The 16,600-nt window shown below is 39.6% G+C and overlaps 1 long non-coding RNA gene across 2 annotated transcripts in view; it reads left to right on the top strand.

Moving 5' to 3' along the window:
• LOC130709105 (uncharacterized) overlaps positions 1–16,600 on the top strand; it is a 714,106-nt gene that overhangs the window by 15,295 nt on the left and 682,211 nt on the right. For both annotated transcript variants that reach the window (XR_009009601.1, XR_009009600.1), the window contains exon 2: positions 13,790–13,879. This is a non-coding gene — a long non-coding RNA (uncharacterized LOC130709105). The remainder of the gene's footprint in view (positions 1–13,789; positions 13,880–16,600) is intronic.

Raw genomic sequence — 16,600 nt, 5'->3', positions numbered from 1 at the left:
ACTGAGGAAGATGAATAAAAACTGGGTTTCCACAATGGGAAGAAGGATTTGGTAGCTTCTTAAAAGCTGTGTCTGTTCATCAACAATTATGATACCTTTCAGATTTTCTACTTTTGTTTCCTTTCTGGATGTTTAGAGAGAACTCTTCCCTCTTTTCCTTTTTTTTAAGACCTGTTTGATGTTTTACATATGGTCTTTCTCTCTTTCTCTTCATTAAAAAAGTTAATGGATATATACTGCCTAGGTGGAAAATAATTTAATAAAGTAAAGTTAAATAATATTAAAATTCATAGCATATCAATAAAAATGTTTATATCTCACATCTAACACTTCTTTAGGTGTTAAGATAGAGTGTTATTGAAATTAACAAAAGATTCTCATTCATGCTAGAATGTAAACAGCCCTAAGCCGTATATTCTTCCCACTGTATTAGGCCATGTTCAATCTTTATCAGTTACATGTACTTTTCCTATGACAGGAGGCCATATTTTGATGCCAAAGTTAACTGGTGCTATCTTAAAAAAAAAAAAGCCTTATCTATATAAACGAACTAGTTTAAAAATACTATGGCTTTTAGTCAACTAATCAGCTATGAAAGTAGCTGCATCCAGAGAAAACATTTATCTGTTAAGAAATAGCTAATCTGTTTGTGTCCCAAAAAAAGGCAGGCAGGAATTTACGGATGTGATAGCCAGAGATGAGTGCCAAGAGAAAAAGACATAGCTGCTTAATACTCCTACTCAATTACATCAGAGCTCTTCCTTTCCCTTCTGTTGTCACAAAACGACCCTGCCCAACTTTAGTCAAGCAAAACTGCAGAATAAACGTTATGGATGATTTGTAACTTTCTCTTGGGGAGGGGAAGCGACGACAGTGATTGCTTCCTGCCCTTCTTTTCCATCTTCCTGCCTTCCTTCCCTCTCTCTTGTGGAATGTTTATTTATCTTCTTTTTAAGGTTATTTGATCCTAAAGGGGTGGAATATTTTTAATTCACTTTAAAAGAATGTTTCCATATACATTTTAAAATTTTTGGATTATTCTTGTAGGACTTTAACACAACACTGAAACTTTGGCATCTGCAAGCATAATTCAACGAAGAATTGTCTTTGCCTTGTTTGAGGACATTTAGTTTTGAAATAACAGCATTAGAGTCTTTTGAAAATAACAGAACATGAACAGAAAATTATTTCCCTTGGAAAAAACTGTAGCTAATTTTTCCTTTGGCTGATTTGCTGCTGAAATCACACATTCGTATAAATGCCAAGCTATACATATGCATATACATATGTATATGGATGTGCGTGTGTGTGTGTGTGTGTGTGTGTGTGTGTGTGTAAAACGCCACTCTACAATCATGCTATAAATTGGAGAATTTGTCTTTTGAAATTAACACTCATTCACATCCAGGTCAGGAAATAATGCAGAATGTTGGTGTTGCTAGGACACTTCATCTAAGATTTTAATTAATTAAGTTTTACAATTCCCCCATGCAGTGGGCAAATACTGTCATTATCTCTGCTTTATTGATGGGAAATTTGAGAGTAAAATCTTGTTCAAGGGCAAACAAAATCCAGGTCCTCAGAGCCAGAGTGAAAGGGAAATCTCAGACATTTATGTGCTATTCCACTTGAAAAGTATTGGTTGAGTGAATGGAATATCCATATAAAAAAAGATTTTGGATCTGAATTGGTCAAGATATCTCCTTATTTGTTTTTCCTTTTGAGAAAAATGCCGTCTAACCTCTGAATTTAGTTGAATTTCATGCAGCCTCAGGAGAGTGGATGAAGAAAGGCAGATGTACAGACCTAAACGGAGGTAGTCGAGGCTGGCACTGCACAGGGATAGCAAGAGAGATGAGTGCAGGAGCCCCGTTCCCCCAGCGCATTTGACGGGAGGTAACAGGGTCTCACCAGCATGGAGCTGAATGGACGTTGAACTCCATAGCATGAAGCTGCGTTTCTGCTTGACTTTACTTTGCGTCTGAAATTGTAGTTTGCCTCAGTTTTGGTGCAGTGAAAGTCCAACTAACTCAGAAAAGACGCTGGACAGAATCACCAGATTTAAAGCAACAGTCTCTTAAAATTCTAAGAACAATGGGGAAAATGACAGATTTTATACATTTTAAAATATAATGCCTGTCCTGGGCCCAGATTGAGTCTCAGTCCATAAAAACCCAGGGCTGACTTTTGTGACCGTGAGACTGAGGAGTAAGCATTTTTAAAAAAAAATTCTTGGAATATTAGGTAACTGATCTTGTTATCATTTAACTTTCCAATAATCACCAAATTGGGTCATCCCTAGAAACTATTCTTGTCCAAAGTTCTTTTCTAATGACATTGTCTCATTCATTTCTCTCTAGTAATAGAGGGCCTGCATTCACTGAGCAGTTGCTACTTACTAGCAACTGTATACATCATCATATATATCTCACAATAGGTAGGTTTTATTTTTAATTTCATTTTACATTTAAACCAAGACAGAGAGATTAAATTGACTAATGACTAAGAGCACACATCTATCATGAGATAGAGTACAGATTTGAATCTGGTCTGTAGGACCCCAAACCCTAAGCCTACAGGAATTATTACTACCCTTGCCAGTAGGTAGATATTAATGTACCCATTTTATGGATTGAGGAAACCAGGAAGGTTAATTGACCAGCTTAAAGTCACAGCTCTCTATTTTTTTCTAACAAAGAACTCATTCCACCAGACCACAGACTTGGGGGATGAGAAAAATGTGTGCTGGCAAGAAGGTTTTTGTATGTATTATTTGTAAAGTGACATGTTTATGGTATGAATAAATAATAATTGAACTTGAATCAATAGAAATTTTATTTTAAAATACAGGAAGAAGACATTAGGTAAGCATTTTAGATGAGATCATAAATTCAAAATTTGGTTTCTAAGGTTCAATTTGGTGATGGCGGGCTTTTTAGCTGTTTTAGTGAAAAACAATCATTTATTCATTGCACCTGCAGGTATTTAGATCTGTCACCTGTATATTTATTGTTAAAAGTGATAATAAAAAACTGGAAGATATAGACTCTCTTGAAGATCTTGAATTTCATATCTACTATGTGGAAAACCACGAGTAACAAGCACTGTGAAATGGCTGTATGGATTTATAGGAAAAGATAGATCATTGTCAGTTGGTATTAGTCAAGGATGTCTTCATGGAGATCATTTATCTTGAGCTGCATCTGAAAGGAATAAGAGAATTGGGATTTGCTAAGAATTAGATGAAGGGGAAATCACTCTATTATTGTAAGGTTTATGACTCATTGCCAGAGAAGTAAGTGCCCTCTCCATGCCAGGCACTGTCCTAGGAGCTGGGGATACAGCTGTGACAGTGACACACAGTCTGTGCCCTCATGGATTGTACAGCCCAGAGGAGAAACCAACATTAAACAAGGGATTATTAGGACATCGGTGCTGTGAGAGCCCAGGGCAAGGGAATGTGACCTAACGTGGGAATCAGGGAGGCAAAAGCTCCCGGGGGAAGTGTTCTTTTCTTTTTTTAAGAATTTATTATTTATTTATTTATTTATGGGCTGTTTTTGGGTCTTCGTTGATGCACATGGGCTTTTCTCTAGTTGCGGCGAGTGGGGACTACTCTTTGTTGTGGTGTGCGGGCTTCTCATTGTGGTGGCTTCTCTTGTTGCGGAGCATGGGCTCTAGGCCCAGGGGCTTCAGTAGTTGTGGCACATGGGCTCAGTAGTTGTGGCTCATGGGCTCTAGAGCACAGACTCAATAGTTGTGGTGCATGGGTTTAGTTGCTCCACGGCATGTGGGATCTTCCTGGACCAGGGCTCAGACCCATGTCCCCTGCATTGGCAGGTGGATTCTTAACCACTGAGCCCCCAGGGAAGCCCCTCTTTTCTTTGATAAGAGATGAAAAAGTCAAGAGACTTGCTGACTCTCTGTAATTCATACACAGTAACATTTAATCAGTGGCCAACCTTCCTCTGCCCCTCTGGCTGTTTCTGAGCAAACTTTTCTGCTACCTGTTGGCGAAGATTTAGAGAATTCCACTTAATTTGAAGGTTTCCCTGAGAGAATATTATGAGCGCTCGTTTGTTTCCATCATGTCCTATTGGGTAGTCGTAACTCGGGGGAGGAGCTACTAATATCCAGTCCATAGAAGCCGGGGATGCTGCCACATGTTCCACGATGCACAGGACCCCACTCCCCCCCAGAAAAGAATTTTCCAGCCCCAAATGTCAATAGTTCTGACACTGAAAAACTCTGATCTACATATATGGAAACTTAGGCTGCGTTTGGAAAATTGGGTAGTTCTTACTGGCAAAAGCTTAGGATATGTACAGATTTGGAAGGGCATTTCAGTTGGAAAGAAATGTTGGGCTATTGTGAAGGCGTAATGATACTTTATCATGAAGAGGAATGGATGCAGGTGAGCTGAAGTTGTTTGTTCTTATTTTAATAAGCAGTGGGGAAAGTCATTTCAGGTTTCTGGGCTGAGGCTGAAGTGGGTGGCACAAAAGAACTGTATTTTAGAAAGATGAGTCCAGTGACAGGTGTAGCATAAGAGGAACAAGGAGCGAGTGGAGGTGGGCGATTATCTCAGAAGTCTGGATTGGAAGTCATGAGAGCTTCCACTGGGGATGATGACGATGGAGGTGGGTCAGAAAGAAGGATGGATGTCAAGTCGCTGCAGAGGACAGGACTTTAGGATGTGGCGTTCCCTCTTTCCTTTCCGTAACCTTCGGTAAGCCACATCTTTCTTCCAAGCCAGGGGTTCTGAACTGGCAACCCACAGGCCCCACCTGCACTGCAGATGTGTTTTGTTTGGCCCGCATAGTGTTTTAAAATTCTTTAAAATTTCTAACAACGTACACATTGAGAGACTGCATCTAGAAATCCGTCTTTTTCGCTTGTCTTGAAATATCAGAGCATCTGGCAGTTTTGAGTTCTGGTTTCAGCATGGCAGCAGCCTGCGCTGTGGCTCAGCTGTCCCTTTTAGACGGGGCACAATGTCTCCAGGTTTCCCCCATCCCCCACTCCCTGTTAATTTCACCTGGCTGGCCCACTGTGTGCATTTACTACCTGCCTCAAAACTGAGTTTGCAGTCCCTGTTTAGGTTATGACTGAATTACCTACATATCTTTGAAAGGAACCTTTCTGGAGACCGGCGCCCTCAACCTCTGCCCATTACCACGTTCCTCCCACCTCTACTGCCTCCACTGTGTCTTATTTCTGCAGCAGCTCCCATCACTCTCTCTAGACTTTCTTTCTTCTGCTTTGCACATGCACAAGCCTCCCCTAACTGGCAAAGTCCTCACTTGCTGTTCCCACCTCCCCAAATCCTTTGCCCTTGAACACAGTCATTTTGGTGAATGAAGGAATGATTACATGAGAGAATGAATCTGCTGCTTACTCTTCTTTCCTTTGGAACCCTGATATTCTTGTTAACTTTCTGAACATGGTTGTCTTTTTCCAACCTGCTTGTCAAATCCAGTTTCCTCTGGTTGCCTTCTGAACCACGTAGCTATTTACTCCCGCTGGTTTCCTTGTTCTTCTTTGAGTATGGAGCCCGTGCCGTCAGTGGCAGCAGCTGTGGGTGTCCTGGAGGTCAGTCCTTCCCATGATTCCCCCCAGCTCCTCTTACTTTCTCTAGGCGGGATCTGTATGCTTCCTCCGTGAACACAGCTTCAAACAGGTACGTCTCAGAGCTGTCCCTTCCCTCCAAAAAGATCTCCATCCTAAGTCCCTTCTAGAGGGAAATTCTAGAGCTGCAGCTGCACATCCCTCCCTCTGCCCTTTTGCTGAGCTCATCTCATTCCTCCGGAAACCCCTCTGTCGTCCTTTCTGGGCCTCTCATCCTTGTCGTGGGAGATGGCACAGCTAGGTGGTTCAGAGGGTGGGCTGTGGGACCGGGCCGACCTGAGTTTGAGTCTCAACCTCTTCTACCCCATGGGTGGGACGCTCGTTAGCAAGATGAAGTTGTTTTGAGGATTAATTAAGGTAGTGTTTGTAAGAACTTAGCTCAGTGCCTGGCATATTTTGAGCATCATTAGTGGCTACGTCATCATTCTTCATCATGATTCAAGGACTACTGTCTATAGTAAATCTTTTCCACCAGGGTCAGTCTTCAGATTTCCCCTCCAATTCCTACTGCCCTTCTTGTTTGGGTTCTTCAGAATTCACCCAGTTTACAGTTCTTTATTGTATGACTATACAATAAAGAACTGTAAAATGAGCTTTCAGAGCTTTCAGAGGGCCAGAACCATGTTGCATACCTCTTTGGGCCCCAGTCAGCGTATTCTAAATGCCAGTGAGTATCCCATGAGTATTTGTGGGATCAAAAATTGTTTAAGACTGCGAAGCACAAAACTGTCTTAAAACAGAGTTCTTTTCATTTAATTAGAAGGAGGATGTGTCCTGTTTCTCTTCGATCTATTGTGCTGAAAATAGGAATAATAAAGTATACCGGGTTCTCATCCAGCAGACATTCTTAGGAAATTGGGACTTCACTCTTTAATTAAGAACTTGTAGTTCAGCGTTTGGCCAGAAGATGGTGCAGTGTTCAAGGAATCATTCCCTCTGAAAGTCAAAACCCTGATTTTAAAGGAATGAACTTGCAATCCAACCAAGTCTATAAAGAAACAGAAGAAAGTGATGCCAGTTCAGCTGTGACACCGTCCTAGGGCTTAGCAAGTGTCATGCTTTCATGTAGTTTCTTACTTCCTACTGCCTAGCATAATGAGCAGGATTCTTCTAATTAGCTGAGTAGTATTGTACATCAGAGTGGGGCTCTGCTTCCTGGACATTCTTATTTGTGTTTTGTCAGCCAGAGGAAGAAAGCTGTTTGAGGCAGGAGCAGATGTAAGAAAGGCACAAAACATGCCAGGAAGTCATGGTACTTCTTTATCGTTAAATAAGTCATTCTACTTTGCATACTTTTTTTCTGATATTAGTATGAATCCTTCAAGTCAATCTGACTGCAGAAATCTTTTGTGTGAGTGTCTGGATGTGTGCTGTGTGTACCGTGTGTATGTGTCAAATTTTTCTCTACCTCTGAAAACGTCAGATGAGCAGCCTTTTATTGCTGTAATACCCAATATGAAATATAAACTGACATCATCTTCTCATGATTATTATTATATTCAGTAATGTACCCAGCCAGGTTAATAATCGTGCAGTTTGCTTCAATTTCCTATTTGCATTGATTGGAAGCAAATTTAAAAAGAAGACTCGAAGTTGGTGCTGATCAGCCATCTTCTGTCAAGTTTGTGTATCATACTTGCTCCATTTTTTTTAACCATGTAAAGTCTTCTGAAAATTGAAAACTAATTTATTATCATGTAGTTATTTGTGCAGTCAAAAAAGAGGTCACTGGTCTTTCCTTTAATTTCTGTCAGAGTCTGCAGGCTGTCTTACGCTAAATCAGGGATATGGGGAGATAATTAACATAGCAACTCTGGCAAGTTTAATAGGTGAGTGATGAACATTTCGCGTTGGGTTTCAAAATCCATGTCTTAATTACCACCCGCCTAAGTGCAGTGATGAAGCGATATTACGGTTACCTTCTATCAGGCCAAAGTTTCTGTGAGTTGTCTGTAAAACTATGATTAGATCGAAAGACTTCAAGGCAAGGGAAGAGTATCTTGTGTTTTGTTTTAAAAAACTGTGTGAGAAATCTTAAGCCATTCTAGAAGCTTCCACCCTACTGCAACAGTTCTCACCTGGGGTGGTGGTGTCACCCCGGGGCCATTTGGCACTGTCTAGAGACATTTTAGTTTCATCTAGTGGGAGAGGCCAGGGTTGCTGCTAAATATCCTGCAATGCACAGGACAGCCTCCAGACAAAGAATTGGTCCAAAACGTCAACGGCGCTGAGTTTGAGAAAAACTGCCCCAGAACCATCCGCTGTTATCAGTGGTTGTTTTTCACCACTGGTTGCCAACAGGTGTCACCCCAGGCCCTGTTCTATTTGCAGCATTGTCAAAGAGAGGGTTCATAAACCCTAGTAACATATGGAATGAAATCCCCACTGCAGAGCTTTTGTGGAAGGCAGTTACATGCTGGTGAGCTGAGGCCTATGTAACCAAAATTGATCAATTACACAAATTAAGCAGAGCCCTTAAGGAATTTATTTTATTGGTCTGGACATCTGTTGCAGTGTTGTCCAAATCCAAAACTCAAATGGTGCCTCGGGTTGCCAAGTTAGGCAAGAAAATCTAGTAGCTATAAAAGTACAACTGAAAACCCTATATTAATATCACGTCCATCTGCTGAATGTTACATAAATATGCAGACTTTTTATTTTCCTTGGGAATAACATTTATTTTTACTGTGCCCAGTTTGACATTCTTATGACATTCTGTTCAGTTTATTACACTGTAACTTTAAATGTTTCTTCAAAAATGCATTTATAATGTTGTTGTTAATCTTTTTTCAAGGGTCTGTACCACCTGTTTAACTTATAGTTAAATAGAGAAGTCCTTTTACTTATAGGAAGAATGGGAAATCTTTGGACAAAGAGGCTCAGAAAAGATTTTGAGTAACACTTGTGTAGTGTAAAGGGAAATTATATAACAGCCATGAATGCTAATATTCCATCCTGCTCTTTTACAAGTTGAAATGTAATCTCCATTTTAAACTAAATTAGCATCATTTCCAAACAGAGTATCATATTTATATCAGATTTATACAACCACATCAGATTACTATTAACATGTAAAATAGTCTCTTTTATGCTGTGGGTAAAAAATAGATTGAAGAGAATGATTTGATTTCCACTGCTTTAAATTAATCTGAGAGGACATGTTGAGGTTGAGAGTCGCTCTAACATCAAAGAAACAGCAGGTAGGGGCAGCTTTACCTTAAGAACCTGTTGTGATCCTGGCATGAAGAAAACCTTGCAGTTATAAAAGTACATCTGAAAATCATGATGTTTCTATCATGTCCATCTGCCGAATGTTAAATAAATATGTTGGTTGGTTATTTAAATATGTTGAGTGGTTAAGCCAACTGGAAAATTATAGGATATGTGTAGGAAAACTTAGAGGACATTTTTGTTCATGTTTTTTTCTTTTTTTCCCCTTCATTCTCATTTTATGGATTTGGTAAAACACTTTTTAGTAGTCAATTATTGAATGGCCTGTAGTCTAATAATGAGGTAAACTGGGATGGTCAGGGAAACTTAAAAAGCAAAAACAAGACTAAACAACAACAACAACAAAGCAAACAAAACTTGGCACGAGCTTCAGGGAGACTTCCTTATGGTATTTTCGACATGGTATTGATATGTATATAAAATTTTGTCAAATGCATTTTAAAGAACATTTTCATTTGCAGAAGTGGAGCGTGCTTACTATGGGACATTTAGGTAATATAAACTAAAAAGAATATTAAAAACAAATGTAATTTTCTTTATTTTAAATGAACATATATTGACCCTGATCTACAAGGATGTGAGATTCAAGAAGACGGCACCAGTGGGTGTTTTTTCTTTACTAGAAAGTCACAATTAATTGACTGTCATCCATTCCAGAATTCTGGTATCCCCGCACACTTTTTGAACTAAAGAAGGGAGGGTTGTCTGGATGAATCCCAAATAAATTCAGATTTAGGGAAACACACCTCCAATGTTAAAGAAGATAAATTTTCAGAGAAATGGAGGAGATGTCTGAGGGTCTGTGTTGGCCGTGAAGGCGAGAGGGGCCAGTTGCTTGCCTTTTATGTATTGGTTGACTAATCCTGTTTGAACTGAGGTGCTTTTTATCGTTATGCTTGTACTGGAAAAAGAAGAGCATGACTGAGGGATGTAGGATCCCCTGCAAAGAATTTTCATGCCGGAGGTCGTGTGATAAAAATGCGGCGTAGTAACTCCTTGAGGTCGGAGCATCCCCCAGATACACCTGGGACCCGACCTTTTCCCTCTGCTTTTACTGCTGTCAGCCCTGTTGTCTTGGGTAAATCAGTCATTCCATTGGTGAAGTAACCAATATGGAAACTGTGCCCCAAAACTTCTTTTTCCCCCTGTGGTGGGGGAAAAAAAGTCCATAAAAAGGCATCCATAGCTCAGAATTGAGCACTGTACCAATATCTAGGGATCCCTGTGATTTATATTCATGCACCCAGTTAAGTAGATGGATGGTTGAGGAGAGAAGGTAACTTGCTTTTGGAGGGATCGACTGTAATTGGCCCAACTAAGAATAGCTCTTTGATTCCCAATAGTCTTTAAACCAACAGGCATCTTCTTTTTCTGATCGAGAACTGCTGCATTTATTGAAGTCTATCTCTAGACTCCTGACGTAATTTCTGAATCACCAACCATTTCTGAGACCACAAGATAGTTAAAAGTAAGCTAAGAAATATTAACTGAGACTCCCTGAAGCCTGCAAGGGCAACGAAGCTACCACAGCAGAGGTTTACTGTGGAATTTCTCTCCTGTAGTTCTTGCACTTTGAAAATGACGTGATCTATCTATCCCAAGGAATAAAGCCTCATCCATTTAAATAGCTGCAAGTGATTTATCAGAAATGTGCTTATTTGGAAGGTTTAGCAAGACTGCTTACGGGAGGTGGTGGGGTTAACTACCAAAATTGTGCATAACTCGGATCCTGTGTATGGCAATTAATCAAGAAATTATATTCTTTGACTTTCTAACAACCCACACAGAGTGCTACATCTGTGGCGTGTTTAAATAGAGAGAGAGAGAGAGGTGAAATATTTCTTCTAATAAAATGCTAATGGTTTTGTTTTGGAGAAAAATATTGAATTATTGGGGTGTTAGATTTATCTGCAGGAGGGTTTCTCAAGGCACAGTCCATAAGGACTTAGGACAGAAAACCGACTATTTCCTGAAGATGATTTTCCAGTCCTTTAAATGACTTCAGGATGATGGCAAGACTGCTTTGTGATGAAGAGGTGAGAGCACAGGAATAAACGTTGTTACAGGAAACTGTAGCATCCCAGGCCATTATTGTGGGCGTTTCTTAAATTGTCAAGTGTATTACTTAAGACAGCACATGGGAATATGTTAATAAAGACAGGGAAGGCATTCCCATTGATTTGTGGTGTCCTCTGTAGGTGTAACTTGCACCTACTTAACTACTCTAGGACCTGAGGGTTTAAAGCAAGGATTGTTGGCCAGTGCCTCCTCTGCTTTGGAACCCAGAACTTACAACACTCCTTGAGGCTTACTTTTACAAATTCAGCTTCTGAAAACTTAAAAGAGGTGCCATTATCATAAAAGGAAAAAGTTTTCGGCAACCAGAGTGGTCCTGTAAATGTCTTTTTCACTCCTGGGGTCCTTTGTGATGTGGTTCAAGTGGTTAGTTTTAAAGTTTTAGTTTTCCATCCTGAGCTTTTTAAAAATTGCAATTTAACAAACATTTACGGAGCATCTCCTTTGTGGCGACACTGGGCAGGAGACAGAAAGCTGGAATAGTAGCTGACTTTTGCCTATCAGGATCTCATAGTGCAGCAAAACAGAGAGAGTCAGAAGAAATATTTATAACGTAGTAGATGCAACACTAACAAAAAAGCCTGGTGCTGGACGCTTACTGTGTGCCTGGCGCTGCATCATCATTCTATTTTTCAGACAAGGGAGCTGTGGCTTGGAGGGAGGGTCGATCCTGTAGTTAACAAGAGGAGGGGCCAGCATTTAAAGGAAGCTCTGTGTGGCTCTGGTTTCCTCTTCCTTATCCTTCACTCACTTACTACAGTAGAAGCGTGGACGAAGCACTACCCTAGGTCACAGCTGACCTTGATGTAGTGCTTTCTACACGTCAGGCTCTTTTCACCCATTGCTTCGTGTAAACCTCACAACAACCCTATGCAGTAGATACTGTTATTATCCCCCTTTTACAGATTAGCAAACAGAGGCTCTGATAGGTTAAGCAACTTGACTAAGGTGGAGCAGGTAGTATCAGAGAAGCAATCTGACTCTAGGCTCTTAACCACTAAACCTAACTGCTCTGAAATAGAGGGAGACATTGTTTCTGCCTGGGGAGGTGGATAGGGACAGAGTTTGGAGCAAAGAAGGTATAAGGTGGTCAGAGAAAGTTAGAGACATGCTCTTGATTAGGACTTGGAAGATGGTAAGACTTCGTCCAGCATCCCTCAAGTCTGAGTCCATTGAAAGATATATTCTTTGTTTAGTTCTTATTGGAGTATAGTTGCTTTACAATGTTGTGTTAGTTTCTGCTGTACAGCAAAGTGAATCAGTTATACGTATATATATATATATCCCCTCTTTTTTAGTTTTCCTTCCCATTTAGGTCACCACAGAACACTGAGTAGAGTTCCCTGTGCTATACAGTAAGTTCTCATTAGTTATCTATTTTATACCTAGTAGTGTATGAAGGATGTATTTTTCAACCTTTCTGAAATTTCTTTGAAAGTTGTAGATCTAAATTTTCGTGAGAATCTATTTGATTCCTTGCATTGTGAAACTCTAACATAATGTCTGGGAATTCAGACTTATAAAACTTGTATGGAGGTAATTATTTTTCTTTTGAAATAATTGTAGATATATAAGAAGTGGTAAAAAAACAGCAGAGAGGTAGCGCATACCCTTGACCCAGCTTCCCCTAATGGTAACCTTTTACATAACCATAGTACATATCAAAAGTGAGGAACTGACTTTCACAAAATACTCTTAACTAGACTATAGACCTTATGTGATTCTGTTGGTTTTTCGATGTGCACTATTGTTTTGTACAGTTCTGTGAAATTCTATCACGTGTATAGATTTGTGTAATTGCCGAGAGGTAATGCTGGACTAAAGAAACAGGACAATAAAATGTTTTGAACCCTCAGTTGTTTTTGTATGACATTGTTATGTTTAGGGGTTACTTTGTCGAATACTCTTTTAAAATAATTTGTTTTAATTGAATATTACCATGATGCAAAAATGATTATTCCTACTACAAAAAGGTTACACTTTATAGAAATTGATTCCCCTCAGAGGATATGAAAATGATACCATTAAAAAAAATAAGGTTCAGGAACACGTATGGCTTAATCCTTACCTATTAGATTTAATTTCTAAACATTTGTAGATGGAAGTGACAGACTCTTGATTTTTCTGTATATTTCAAACAATGAGCAGTAAATCCTGTACTGAGGTGCATATTGAAGGACATGGCCTTATATTAACACAGGCTACAGTTCATTGTAATTCTGTGCTTTTTGTTTTGTAGCTCTTTTTTCTCAGAAGGATATGCAGCAAAGCCCCCAGGTTTTCAGTGTGTTCCCCAAAGCCCCAGACACAAGAGCTTAAAAAGGGGTTAAATTTTAATGAAAACATACCCTCTCGTCACTGTGCTTTAAATTATAATTTTAAAAGCCAATCATTTTCTTTTTTGACTGACATGTGGCATTTTGGAGAAATTTTTAAATCTTCCAAGTCTGTAAGAGATGAATTTGGGGGGCTTGTAGGTACTGTATTTAGAACAGAAAAAAAGGATAGCTCATGTTGAAGGGGTTGAATTAAAATCATTTGTAATTCTGCATCACAAAGAGACACAATCCCAGAACATCCATTTATATGTACATCTGTGCTTCTGTCTCTGACCTCAGCTTTCTGGTTTCTGTGTCCTTTCTTTACAAAATCTTCACTTATGCATAGATATACACATTAGAGAGGAAATTGGGGCAAATGATTTAGGAATGTGCTAATTAATTCTCATTATGTCCTATGAACCGAGAAAAAGAAGTGAAAGGTTGTCTGCCTATGCAGGTACACGATGTATGTTTTTCCACATGGTTTTTTTCTGAGGGAAAGTTATGTCCATTTTTCCCCCCCTTCTCCTTAGGTTCTCACACACAGTGACAGCTAGCAGCGTCCAAAGTGCTGACACGATGACTTAGAGATGTGATAAAGAGAAACACCGTCGGCATTTTCTGTAAGTAACTGTAGTTCCTGCATCCAGAGAACACACGTCATCAGATACCTGTTCTTGAGTTTCTTAATTTAAGCATCGTGATTCCTAATGAGCAGGTAGATTGCATCCATTGTTACTTTGTCTTTGGTTATCAATGATGATCAACCTTTGCTAAACAAAGATCTGTAATCCAGCTCGGGATACTCATGGATTTTTTTTTAAGGTTTTAACATTTGATAATAGGTTTTCCAATAGCTTGAAGGGTAGCTTTTAACGTTTCTTTTCCAGTTGAAGTATTTCCTGAGTTCTGTCCAAGCCCTCTATAGTTAAAGAAAAGGCTTTTTGACATTTAATAGACAATGTTGTGGCTTTTTCTCTTCTTCAGACAAATGTATAGGCATTTAAACAACCACACCGTACTCTCGTAACTGAGACACCTTGCAGAAATGGCAATTACAGGGTGATTTGTGTCAAAAATAGTCAGAATAAATTGTATTTTACCTGATTTTTTAAAACTTTCAAAGGTACCTCTCTCTTTTCTCTCTCTCTCTTTCTCTCTGTTCTTTCTTTTAAATATTAAGTAAACGCTTTGCAATTTTCACATTTTGTCCAAGTTGTCCCAGGTTTTCTCTGGGTTTAGCAAAAGTCCAGAGGGACTGCTTAGAGCAAAACAATCAGTGAGGACAAAGGTGTTTTTCGTTCCTGAAATGAAAACAAAACAGATGTTCAGGACGCTCTGTTTTGCTCTGGCTCCCAGCTTGGCTGCTTGTTCTGAGAATATTCTTGCTCCCGAGTTAGTTCTAGTTTTGTTTATTTCGTCCTGAGCTTGGCGAATGTTCCAAAGCCATCCTCTTCAAGCAACACTTTTTTTTTTTTTTTTTTTTTCCTCTGAGCTGGAGTTTATTTTGTGCTCAGCCTTCATTCCATGGGTCCTGTGAATAATTCTAACACAAAGGAGAAGTCTCCTTCTGATCAGTGAAAGGGGAGTCTGGGAAGACAGATAAAAATTGTAACTTTACTCCAAAAAGCAAAGGGCTTGGGAAAAGAGAAAGGGAGGGAAAAAAAGAAAAAGGAAAACCTTTTAATGAAGATTTCAGTACAAAACAGGTGTCTGATGAAGCGTAAGCAAAATAAACAGTAAGAAACTCAGCAAGAGAAGGGTACATCCTTGACACAGATTTTAACTGCTGGGTTATTTTCATTTATGAAGCAAATATGTATTGCTACAAATTTGAATGTAGAACAAATGTTTATATATTGAAACCTATGATTTTGTTTTGATTGATAGTATAAAGTGGGGTAATGCTCCAGTTGAAAACCTTTCCTCATTGGGTTAAGTAGTCACTTTTTTGGTTACAAAAATGGTTAAAATGATCTTTGACCTCTGTGGAATGTTGAGAGCGGTGAAATTTCTGGTTATGGAGTTATCCTCCAACTGCCTTATAGGGAATTTTTCAAAAGTTAGAAGGCAGAGGAACTCTACTCTTTGATTTACATTCTTCCAGTGTTCAGTCAAAGTTGAATAAAAAATTAGGACGGGGGCTTCCCTGGTGGCGCAGTGGTTGAGAATCTGCCTGCCAATGCAGGGGACACGGGTTCGAGCCCTGGTCTGGGAAGATCCCACATGCCACGGAGCAACTGGGCCCGTGAGCCACAATTACTGAGCCTGCGCGTCTGGAGCCTGTGCTCTGCAGCAAGAGAGGCCGCGATAGTGAGAGGCCCGCGCACAGCGATGAAGAGTGGTCCCCACTTGCCGCAACTAGAGAAAAGCCCTCGCACAGAAACGAAGAACACAGTCATAAATAAATAAATAAAAGAACGTGAATTTCTTAAAAAAAAAAAAAAAAAACTTTAAAAATTAGGACAGCATTAGAGTACAGGAGCCCAGTGGTCCTACTTAGGAGGATCACACTAATGGTAACAACAAAATGGCACTCTTTAGACCTAAATAATTTGTGATCGCAAATGTACGGGTACAATAGAATGGAATTGTTCTATCCTTGTAGTCTTAGGCATTGATACATTTCTTTTTGAGGCTATGGAGAACAAGAAAACAGCTAGTTGACAAGTGAAATATTCAAACCATGAAGGGAAAGAAATAAAATTTATTTTATTTCTTCCTTTAGTGAGTGCCCACTCTTTGCTGGGTTTGTGCTAGTTGTAGGGGATACCGGCCAAGACAGATACAGTTCCTGCCCTCATGGAGCTTATATTCTACCAGAGAGATGGACCAGGGAAAAAAGTAGTAAGCAAGTGTGGAGAATGGGCAAGGATTTACTGTACAACACGGTGAACAATATTCAGTATCTTGTAATAGCCTATAATGGGAAATAATCTGAAAAAATAGTGTGTATGTAACCAGATCACTTTGCTGTACACCTGAAAGTAACACCATATTTTAAATCAGTTATACTTCAATTTAAAAAAAAAAAAGGGTGGAGAATGGGGAGTAGCGAGTGTTACGGGAGCATCCTGAAAAATGAGATTCTTGCTTTCACTGGCTTTTCTTCCATTTCTTCCATCCCCTCCCTCTCTCTCTCTCTCCCTTTTTTTCGTCCCTCTTTTCCTCCCTGCCCTCTGTTTCTCCTTCTTCTCTCTTTTCCCTCTTTTTGTTCCCTCTTTGTTCTTCTTGTCCCTGCTCAAGCTTTTTTTCCCCACCCCCCAAACAATTTAGCCAAGCTCAAGTTGAAAAATTGAAACAATCTCACATTATTTAGAAAGAGGCAGCATCTTACAGTGGTT

The sequence above is a fragment of the Balaenoptera acutorostrata genome, chromosome 10, assembly GCF_949987535.1.
Source record: "Balaenoptera acutorostrata chromosome 10, mBalAcu1.1, whole genome shotgun sequence".
Lineage (NCBI taxonomy): Eukaryota > Metazoa > Chordata > Mammalia > Artiodactyla > Balaenopteridae > Balaenoptera > Balaenoptera acutorostrata.
This window is presented reverse-complemented; position numbering and strand designations above follow the sequence as displayed.